We start from the raw sequence: 12386 nt of genomic DNA, 5'->3' as shown, positions 1-12386 counted from the left end.
AGTTCTTCCAAAAAGTCTTTTGTCTTGCTCCACCCTGGTGATGGAGACTTCTGCAGCACAAGTACCACCAGTGATGGAAAAACTTGATTTGCCCTTAATGGAGGTCTCTGCCCACTCCCCAATCTTTATAGATTATTTGGTGGTTAATTTTATATGTTATATTGAAGGATATTTTTGGACGAGATTAGCATTTAAATCAGTCAACTCTAGGGCCTCCCTAGTGGTGCAGGCTGTTGAGTGCAGCACTGTGAAACTGTCTGCAGCCTCTGCAACGTGGGTTCGATCCTGCCCAACCAGGAAGCTACTCACACGGCGTGGCCGACCTCTCCTGTCTCCCCGTTGCTCCCCTCAGCAGTGATTTCAGTCAGTTTGCCTGTTCTGCTCCCCACGCTGTCTCTGGTGAATGCTCTCACGCTCCCGCACATCTGGCCTACACCCCGGTTCTTGCAAGCATGAATAAATAAATCTTTAAAAAAAAATCAATCAACTGTAAGTAAACAGTCAAGTAGGTAAACAGATTATCTTCCATAATGTGTGTTGGCCTTGTGTAATCAGTTAAAGACCGGAATAGGACAAAAAATAATAGTCTTCCTGAGAAACAGGGAATTCTCCAGAAGATGAGTTTTAGACTTCATGTGCACCACTAGCTCTCTGAGGTCTCTGTCTCCTGGCCTACAGGCTACAACTATATTATCCACTCTCCTGAGTCTCAAGCCTATCAGCTCACCACTAGAGAACCTTAACTAATATAGCTATAATACTGGGGTGGGGGGTGTCCCTTGTACTTCACTTGTGGTTCTGTGATGGGACAGCAATGCCTCCTATTAGGTCAAAAATTTTCCTGCCATTTTAATCTAAACATGACGGTTCAGTTATTTCATCTCTGCTTGTATTTCTAAAAGGGATTTAGCCAGCATATCTTCTTAGAATATGGCTGTTCTAATCCCCTTTTGTGTCATCTTTGGTGTTTAAGTTGAACTAAGACAACTGGAAAAGGTCCATGTAATAACCCTTTCTATAACCTGACATTTTACATAGAAAAAACATCCAATTAGATGTTTTAGAAAATTTTTCATGTGATTTCTCTCATTACAAGACAAAGAATTACTCGAGTTACCTCAAGAGATGGAGCCTGGGTATGATACTTTGTGGAAAGACACCTGTGGAAATAAGAAAAACAGAAGACTTGACCACCTTTCTTCTTCTAAAGTTTAGAATCTAAACCAGAATCCAGAAGAAACCTCACAATCAGGAGTCACAAGAACAAAAGCTTCCCATGAAGACTAAACAATGGTTGATGTTCTGGAAAGTGAGTCAAGATTCCTTATGACTCTACTGCTTGGATTATTACCTTGCTTTCTCTCAAGTATTCTTTGTCTCCCTCTCCATCTCTTCACTTATATTCTTCTGCCACCATCTTGCTAATTTTTATTAAGTAACGTGAGTACACAGTCTCAATAAATAGATAGATAGAATTGAATTGGTCTAACTATGGTCATACTTTCAGTGGCACACTGCTTCATAAGCTATTTGTCTGACTAGACCAACTACCTTTGAGTTAGGTGGTATGCTCTGGTCCAATTGACCATGGGTAGCAGACTGGTGTGGAATAAAACATGGCCATCTCTACCAAAGGAATTTTCTAGAATAACTTCCTTAACATGTGCTATGTATATAACAATTTTTCTTTGAAGAGGATTGTTGACATGGCAACCATGCTGGATCTAAAGTGTCCTGTAGATTCATCATTTTAACATAATGTAGACTTCAAGGAACCTTAGGGGAAAAGATAAGGAAGCATTTTTATTTTAGTTCTTTCTTTCTTATTGTTTCTCCATTCTGTTCCATCCTCTTCCTTGTTTTCAGAGTCCTGAGTAGAGTTACATGTGCATGCTATCCCACTATTACCATCCTCACTTCATTTCACAGTATACCTGTCTTCTTGTCTTCTGATTTGTTTACCCAAGATCTTGCTTTCTGTGGTGGAGAATAAATGGCTAACCACCCATTGACATATGAATAACAAGAGCCAATGGGTGCACGATGTTCCCCTTCTCTCCACATAGTATGTGTCCCTGGTGGCAGGTAGACCTTGCAAGAGTGGGGGACAAGGAAATCTTGAAAGGGGGTGTGGTGCTAGGTAGATGAAAAGTAGAACTTCAAATGACACTACATAACTAATACTTTAGTCTACACAGCAAAAATATTTAAAATTATTTGTGTCATTATACACGGAAGCAACTAGAAAACTAGTAATGCTTCCTAGTGCATTATAACCCTTAAGTCAGTAAATAACTTGTGGTCCTATATTACTACATATCCAAAAATAACCATCAGACAACTCACTTTTAGACCCATGATTATCTCCTCTCACCTATTACTAATGACATATTATTAAGATTAAAAAAATTGCTTCATTGATTTGGCATTTAATGGAATCATTCAATTAAACATGAAAACCCTACTGAAAAGAAGACCAAGTATTTAACCACATGTGATTATTTTTCAGATGCATATATTACACTTACACAGCAGATAACCCAAGAGTGTGGTAAAAATAAAGATAATGGCTAGTTTAGATTTTCAATCTACATAGTTGTCCCCAGATGTAAAGTAACTATAAGGAGAAAATAGTGATGAAAGGGGAATATTATGTATGTGACAAAGGAGGTTGTTATTCTATCACACACAGCATTTAGCAAGTTTTTTCAGGTTCCAATTGCCTCTGTTTTATTTAGAGAATCTCAAAAGTAAAAGGACATAATTCAGATTATTGATAGAGCCCTCAATGACGCCTTGTAAGTATATTATATAAGTATATCATATTCACTTACTGAGAACTATAAAATTTTCACCTATTTTTGTAATTAGTAAAAAAGGTAGGTAAGAACATTGATATATCTAATTAATAACTATCATACAAGTTTGAATTTAAATTCTACATTTACCAGTCATGCAGAGGTTTGGGCCTGGATTTCTTCATATGTCAGATTAGGACAATACTAGTCTGGCGGTGTAGTTATGGGATTAGAGATAATAGTGTATGTCAGCACCCTGGCGCATGGCAAGGACTCATTATATTGTTATTTGGAGAAGTGCTATAGTAAGATGTTTACATTTAAAAGACATTCACATTCTCTGAGTTTGATGTTGCTTGAAAGCCTTCTTTCCTGCCTGGTTGCCGACTTTCCCTTTTCTTATTGTTCTAAGAATACTTCTCCATTTGACCCATTGTAAATAGTAACAATTGTTTAGTTGTTCCATCAGAAGAGAGAAGGTTTCCTGGAGCCTGGCTGACAGAGCGCCCTGTCTGATCTGTCTAACAGCTTTGGAGCTGGAGACAAAGCACAGTGCTCTCACTTCCTCCCCTAGGAAGAGAACAGTGTCCCCAACCAAAATAGATCCTAGTCCTCTTGCAAACACCACCCAGAATAAATGCAAAGGAAATGAGGACAACAATCCACTGTGGTGGATATTGACCCAGAATTCTTCCCCAATAAAAAGTTTTCAAAGATTGTAGGAAGTTTTCATGGATATTATAGCACATAAGTCATTATTATGTCAATTCCAGGTTAAATATTAACAGTAAACTATAAGCAGAGTGATTCTATTTGGACTTCTTGAACAAAGATTTTATATCTAGAGATATATGTCTATGAAGCTACAATTATAAGGAAAGCCTACTTTGGCTAAAAGGACCAAGTTTCCCCTTCACATCCATAATGAAACTTGGAATAAGAAATGTATGAAGATATCTGTATCTTTATACTTTTTAAAATTACATATGGATGCAAATTAGTGATAAAAATGGAGAGGAATAGGGTGAGAAGGCACCAAAGATAAACATTAATTTTTCAGTTAAATTGATTGTTAAGACTTAATTGTTTTCATTCAAGCAAGATATTGATCTTTTTTGGTCACAAAATTACAAAATTAGCTACCTTTTTTCTCTTATTGGCAAATTTTCCTGTTATCTGTACTTTAGATAGTGCTCAAGTAGAATAAAAATGTTAATTATAATCTGAATCCAAATTCAAGATTAATTAATTGATAATATTATTTGACAAAAGCTGAATGTCAGATAATAAAAGTTTTTGAAGACATAAAAGTTTCTTTTCCCTAAAGCAGCTGTATTTCTCCATGCAAAAACTAATTCATAAGAAGATAGCACCCTGAGATATCAAATATATGAAAAAGAAAAATGCCTAATGAACTCTTATAGTTCATTAGGGGAGAGAACTTCTTTTAACAAATGTCAAAACTTACTATTGTAATCAAAACAGAATTGTACAGATTTTTTAAAATTGTATCATTTTTTATTGGGGTAATATTGTTTACCATATTGTATATGATTTAGGGGTACAAGTTGACACGTCTACAGATGTATGTCACCACACATTACTCACCACTAAAGAACTCATAATCCTCCACCTTAGTCCACTGCTCTCCTCCCCCCATTAGCTTCCTGCCTCCCACCACCCCACTCTGGTAGCCTCAATTCTAAGGTCAGATTTCCAGGGTGTGTTTTGGCTTAATCTTGTCTGTTCCTTTGTCTTCTTTCTTTATATTTCAAATGAGTAAAATCATCTAGTATTTGTCTTTCTCTTTCTTATTTTGGTTAGCATATCTCCCACCAGGTCCATCCATTTTGTTGCAAAAGACAAGATTTCACCCTTTTTTAACACTGAGTAGTATTCCATGTATGGAGATACCACATCTTCTTAATTCACTCATTTGTCATTGGTCACTTAGGTTGTTTCCATAACTTGGCTATTGAAAATAGTACTCAGTGAACATAGGAGTACATATATCCCATTGAATCAGGGTTTTGCATTATTCAGATCAATTTCTAGGTATGGAATTGCTGGTTAATACAATAGATATATTTTTAATGTTTCGAGAAAACTCCATACTGTTATCCTTAGGGACTGGGCCAGTCTACATTCCCACGAACTGAACAGTACTGATTAAAACACACATCAGTGGGAAAAAATAGGGTTTAAAAAGATATCTGAGAAGGACTGGGAAAGGAAAAGATACATAATTCATGTTATACCTACAATGCAAAATGTATATAATAAATTGAATTGGGATAATTGACTATATATAAGCAAGAAAATAGCACAAACTCCCATTTTATATCCAAAAATAAATTCCAGAAATATACAAAAAAGGAAAACTATAAAGATATTAGAAGAAAAATTAGGAAAATACTGTGTAATTATGGAATGAGGAAAGTTTTCTTTTTTTTTTAAGATTTATTTCATTTATACAAGAACCGGGGTACAGGCCAGATGTGTGGAAGGGTAGGAGGATTCACCTGAGATAGAGCAGGGAACAGAACAGGCAGACTGATGAAACACACTGCTCAGGGGAGCAGCGGGTGCGACAGGAGAGGTCTGCTCACCATGTGGGTTGCTCCGAGGCCAGCGGGGATGGAACAGGCACTGTAGCTGTTGCGGACAGCTTCACAGTGCTGCGCTCAACCCCCTGTGCCACCAGGGAGTCCCCGAGAAAAGCTTTCTTTAGCAAGATAGAAAAGCTAGAGTAATTAACTGAATTTTTAAAAATTCACACTAGAGAGTATTATGTAGTTTATAGAGAAACAAAGGAAGTGTCAATTAAAAAAAAAAAAACCCGTATAACTTCAATGTAGTATGGTGCATAACAAATCATCCATCCTTAGACAGAAGAATCCTTTTATATCCCTAAAACACAAAGAATACTTGCAAATTAATTAGAAAATGACAGATGTGAACAGGCAATTCACAGCAGAGGAAATGTAAAAGGCCAAAAAACATAAGATGTTTGACATCCACATTAGTAATCAGGAAGTGAAAATTGAAACACCTGGACATCATTTGGGGTAGGGGCAGTGTTCCTATCAGCTTGATATAATTTCAAACAGGTGCTGACATCCATCCAGGGCTGGGGGTATTTGATGCTCTTGAACACTAAGGATGGTCCTGTAATTGCTTCAGTCCATAAGTAGCTGTCAGTATTTGTTAAAATATGAAAAAGCAAATATACTTTACCTACAATCCCAGTTCTGGATTGTACACAAAAAATAAGGTGCATAAAAATGTATACAGCATTAGGGCCTCCCTGGTGGTGCAAGGGGTTAAGACGCAACCTATGAAGCTTGCTGCAGCCACTGCAGCATGAATTAGATCTCCGGCCAAGGAGCTACCCACATGGCACAGCAGACCTTTCCTGACTTGCCCGCTGCTCCCCTCAGCAGTGTATTTCAGTCTATCTGCCTGTTCTGTTCCCCACTATGTCTCTGGTGAATCTTCTCACCCCCCACAACTCTGGCCTGTACCCCAGTTCTTGTATGTATAAATAAATAAATCTTTTTTAAAAAAATGTATATAGCATTAAAGGAGGGAGATGGGAGAGTTTAATGGTTAAGAGCAGGACCTCTATAGCTAGATTCTACTGGACTTCAAATCTTATAACTTACTCTGACATTCAATAAGCTATTTAGCCCCTATGTGCTTCAATTTTTTCATCTGCAAAAAGAAGGCGACAATAATATCTATTTCATGGAGCTTTTATAAAGATTAAATGAGATAGTGTATACAAAGTGCTTTAAACATTGTCTAGTACATTTTAAAACCATAATAAACATCGGTTATTACTATCAGGAAAGCTAGACATAGTTTTAATATCTCACAACAAGAGAAAAAAATTAACTTGTACTATAAAACCATTAAATGAAGCATATTTGTATGAAGTTATTTTTCTAAGATATATTAACTGTAAACATGCAAATTGTGGCTTATATAGTGTATAACTTTAATTTTGAAAAAAAAATTTCCCTACAAATGTGACTTTGTTTCTACTAATATAATAATTTGAGATATTACCCATGATTTCTCTTCCAGTAGTTCATATTTTACTTCTTTCCAGTCTTACTGCCACTCGAGTGCCTAAGTGGCTCTAGGATTATTTTTCCTAACAGGGTATGAACAGTCAGACAAAGGAATCCTCCAAGCAACTGGTTTCCAAAAAGTCAAACTTGTAAATATTTGAGGGTTTGAGAACAGAGGGATTACCCCACTATCTGACTGGAAACGACACCGGATGGTAATAAAAATGCAAGTATATAAAACACATGTGCAAGGATGTTTATTGAGATTGGAGAGGAGATGCTCCGGTTCGGGGAGAGACAGGAGATGAGATGAAAGGGAAGCAGTGAGTACTGCAGTGAGTTTGTGGAGAGAGTATTGCAGTGAGTATGGAAGAAAAAACCCTTTACATTTCCTCTGCTCAGTTGATTCTAAATCAACTGAGATTGTGTTGTCACTTAACGCAGGTGGAATAAAGCCTCAAACTAGAAGTTAATTTGAATTAAAAAAAACAATTGAATTATCTTTCTCATTGAAGGTATAGATTCATACCAGTTACATGCTAGAAGCGACAGATAGAGCCTGGACAAGTGGAAAACTCCAGTGAGACACAGAGATCCTAGGCCAGAGGAAAGCCTTTATTTCTGGTAGAGGTCAGGGGAGCTGGCAAGAGTCCATAGAGGAAATAACTGGGTAAGCTGGGGCAGGTAAGGGCATCAGACACACTGGTAGAGTTTTTTCATGGCTCAGACATGACACAGACACAACAACACCTGACAGGATCTGACAAGTGGGGTTAAAGCATTTGTGGGGACCAGTGTTACCCACTGGGTGGAAGACATTTCCACATCACTATAGTTACCAAGAATCAGATGTTTCTTATGTTCTACCTCTCACTCAATTTCTCAATACTACATGAACCCCCTGAAAGGTGGGCAAAATTGCAGGGAAAAGGACATTCGAAATCAACTGATATTGTGTGGTCACTTAATGCAGGTGGATAAAGCCTCAAACTAGAAGTTAATTTGAATTAAAAAACAATTGAATTATCTGTCTTTCTCATTGAAGGTATAGATTCATACCAGTTACATGAAGTTTTGTATATTTATATAAGGAGACTTTAAAAGCAAATTACTAAGAGTAACTGTCTAGCATGGAGAGGATATACAGTTGGAATGAGGCGAAATAATTTGTGATACTTTAGATACTTCTGTAAGGTTTAACCTTTAACATGAATAGTATTGCTTTGTAAGTTCATTGACAGAAATTGTACCAAATGCAATGACAAAATAGACAGGTTCAAACTCATTTTGGTGATGATAAAATCGAGCCTCAAAATGTCTATTTTTGGAAAAATATTAGTGTCTCTAAGCTTCAATTTACTAATTTATAAAATGAGGGGATTGATTTAAATAATTTGTACCATTATTTCCTTCCCTAAAATTCTCATAAGGCATCAAGTTCCCTGTTCTTGAACATGTACAACCAGATATGAAAGAAAATAATCATATTTGTAAGGGACAATGCATAAGAAAAGACCCTTCTAGGGCCTCCTCTGGTGGCGCAGTGGTTGAGCGCTGGGTTGCCAGGCTGCCTGCAGCCTCTACAGCGCCAATTCGATACCCGGCCACCGGTGAGGGTCCCACCAAAAAAAAGAAACAAAAAAAAAAAAGAAAAGACCCTTCTAACTGACCACAGGAACCACAGTGGAAAAGACCTCTTCCAGGAAACAGAGGCTTAGCTGACAGTCACAGTTCTGCTCATTAATTTCTGCATAACCTTGGACAATGCCCTTAAACATTTTGGATTAGATTACATCTCTAAACTAGAAGTTTCCAAAGCTGGCTGTACATTAGAATCACTCAGGGATTTTGAAAAAAAAAAAAAATACACATGTCATACATCTAATGGAAAAGTGTACATGCGGCTCAAAGACAAGTCCAAGAACATTCATGGCAATGCTATTTGTAATAACTCAAAACTAGAAAGCATCCAAATGTTCATCCAAAACAGAATGGATAAAGAAATGTGGGCCTCCCTGGTGGCACAAGGGGTTAAGACACAACCTATGAAGCTATCCGCAGCCACCGCAGCATGAGTTCGATCCCTGGTCAGGGAGCTACCCACATGGCATGGCAGACTTCTTACTCGCTGGCTGCTCCCCTCAGCAGTGTACTTCAGTCACTCTGCCTGTTCTATTCCCCATTCTGTCTCTGGTGAATCCTCTCACCCCCCACACCTCTGGCCTGCATCCCAGCTCTTGTATGCATAAATAAATGAATCCTTAAAAAAAAGAAATGTTGGTATATGCAGGAAAGGATACTACAGAGCGGGGATCAACAATTTCTTTTCCTGTAAAGTGCCCGTTAGTAAATCTTTTCAGGTTTGGCACTCACATAGTCTCTGTTGCAATAAATGCTACCGCTTATTGTGAAAGCAGCTGTAGACAATACAGAAACAAATTAGCCTGGCTATGCTCCAGTAAAACTTTATTTACAAAACAGGAGGTCGATACTCTATTGTATAGGAAAATGAACAAACTATAGCTACATGCAATAACATAGATGAGTTCTACAAATTGAGTGAAAAAAGCCAGATACAAAAGGACACACATTGTATGATTCATTTATGCAAATTTGAAAAATAGGCACAAGTAAGCTAAGACGGTAGAAGTCAGAACATAGTGGAGAGTGGTGACTAGCAGACATTGTGGGAATGTCTTCTGGGCTGGATTGCTAGATTACTGGAGTTGAGACTGTGTTCACTTTGTGTCAATTAATTGAGCTGAAATTGAATGATTTGTATATATATTTTTCTAATATAAGTTTTACTGTAGCAAGAAGTTTGTATGAAAATAGATATTTAAGAATCTTGGTGGCTCAGGTCTGTGGACTGAGGATCTGTCCTAATTCAGCCCTGACAAGGAAGTAACTGCTCAAGGTCAAGTTACTGGCAGAGCTGACACAGTGAGTTCTTACAGTGTGTGGACTTGGGGTGAGTCAGTTACATAGCACCAGTCCTTGAGAAGGGATTGGTGTTTAGTTAATGAAAGCCAAGGTTATACTCTGTTCTTCTGCCTCAAGTGTATTTTCACTATCACCTAAATATTCTCATTGTCTTCTGCCACCTGGGCAGCACCTAGTTCAGAGCTTCACAGATTTCTAGAATGGCTGGGATGCTGCCGGAAGGCTTTCAGAACTCAGCATGAGCACAGCTGTCAGTTCTCAAAGGAGAGGGCCCTGCTTGTTCTTCCCAACACCGTGGTGTAGCTGATTCAGCCTGGACTTGGGGTTTGAACATAGACTTCACATTCAGATTTGGTGACTTGACGACAAATGACTATTTTACTCAACTCTGACATCTCTTGCCTGTAAAATAGACATAAAACTACTCCTACTTCATCTTTCCTACCCCTACCACATGCAAAGGTTTTTCTCCCTTTTGTAATTTAATACTCATTGAGCCCACGTGTGTGCCAAGCACTGTACACTATTGTAAGGGTGATCTCACTTGGTCTTATTCAATGAGGAAGGTTCATTTATGATCCTCATCTTATGCAAGAAACTTAATGACCTGTCCAAGGTCACACAGGTAGTAAGGGGTGTAACCATTTTCCCACTGAGGAAGTCTGGCTGGGAACCTAACCCTTAACCACTGCTTGTTACGGTAACAATGGCTGGCGACTGTTACTATGCGAGCCCATGTATGAAATTCAGTAGAGGTTAATTCTGCATTTCCTCTTTTTTCCAAGAGCTATGAATCAGAAATGAGGCCTGGCAGTCAGAAAATATGGATTCTAGTGCCGTGGTAAATCACTTTTATTATCTTACTATCATAAGAAAGAGTGCATTAGGTAAATCTGAAATGTTTCACCAAGGCTGAATATGGTATGTCTTTTTATGAATGCTTGCTCCAAGCAAAAAATAATTTTAAAAGATTTCTGTCCTAGGTTGAAAGTTTCACATTGGCTTCCCATAATCGTTTGTTTCGATTTAAAAAATTGGTGTTATTTACTATTTAAATTTCTCTCCATTGCATATACATTCCCACTGATCTCTCCCCACCCTCAGCTATTTTGTCTCTTTCTTCTGGGCACCCTTTACTCATGGCTGCTCAGTCCCAAGGTCACCTTCAAAGGGACACTCTGGACTTTGTTTAAACAGCTGAGGTTTTCATGAATTTCTCCATACATCAGTACCTATGTGATATGGAAGATTATGCCACACGAGTCTTCTCATGGTCCCCTAAAATTCATCTATAACTGAACCAGTTACTCTCATTAAAACAATCCATGCATGCCTGACTTCTTGCCAATAATGCCAGAATTTCTATAAATTAAAAAGTGGACATATTGATGTGGTTGTAGATGATGGTGGTGATAAAATATAATTCTATCTCTATATGGGATTTTTTTTACAGAGGCAAAGTTGAAACTTAATGAATCAGATATGGAAAACTTTGTGTCAAAACATCCACTTAGAGGGCAAGAATGGTAAATTCACAGAATGAAATAAGGATTGTTTTTATACTACTCACTTCTCTATGATTTACCTACATCTCAAACTCAGTATTTAAAGGAAAATGAGTTTTGTTCATGCCAACCATAGAAATAAAAACAAAAATTAGTTAAATTGAAAAATAAACCATTATGTCATCCTTGACACATGTTAGCAGAAATTCAAAGTAACATTTAAATAATTTATGTGGAATGTATATAGAAGCATTACATTAAAATAAGTCATTAAAAAAAGCCAGAATAGTCAGAAGGGTTGAAAGATTTAGCATTCCAGTAAAAAGAGTTTGGAATTCCAGAACACACACACACAAAAAGTCATTTTTATTGTCTTGCTTAGTTTGGTTTTATTCCAGGAAGTTAGGAGACACTGTGCTAGACAGTGTGGATGCAGGCTATGATGGGAGGCTTCCTATGAAACCGGAAAGGCTCTCAGACCCTGCACTTGACTCCCGGCAATGTTTCTCTTTGTTTCCAGTATATCTATTTGTTTCTTTTTGCTTAATGCAACCTATTGTGTTCAGATGAGACAGACAGACAGAAGTGGCAATTCTAGGACAGTATGCCTACCAAAAAGACATTGCTTTTATAGCACCAAAAAATAAATGAAGGGGGCCTCCCTGGTAGCACAAGGGGTTAGCACAGCACTATGACACTCATGACGCTCTCCTCAACCTCTGCAGCATGAGTTCGATCCCCAGCCCGCCAGGGAGCTACCCACATGGTGCAGCAGACCTCTCCTGTCTCACCCGCTGCTCCACTCAGCAGTGTATTTCAGTCAGTTTGCCTGTTCTGCTCTCCACTCTGTCTCTGGTGAATCCTCTCACTTCCCCCAACCCCGCACCTCTGGCCTGTACCCCGGCTCTTATATGCATAAATAAATAAATCTTTAAAAAAAATAAATGAAAGATGCTTACCACTGATTTTAAAGCAATATTCAGCATAAATGGAAGGACCTGCTGTAGCAGCTTTACAAAGGATCTCAGATTAAAATTTTTCAGCTCCCAGAAGCTAACAGTTTC

This window comes from Talpa europaea, assembly GCF_964194135.1.
Source record: "Talpa europaea genome assembly, chromosome: 2".
Lineage (NCBI taxonomy): Eukaryota > Metazoa > Chordata > Mammalia > Eulipotyphla > Talpidae > Talpa > Talpa europaea.
Note: the sequence above shows the minus strand (reverse complement) of the source record.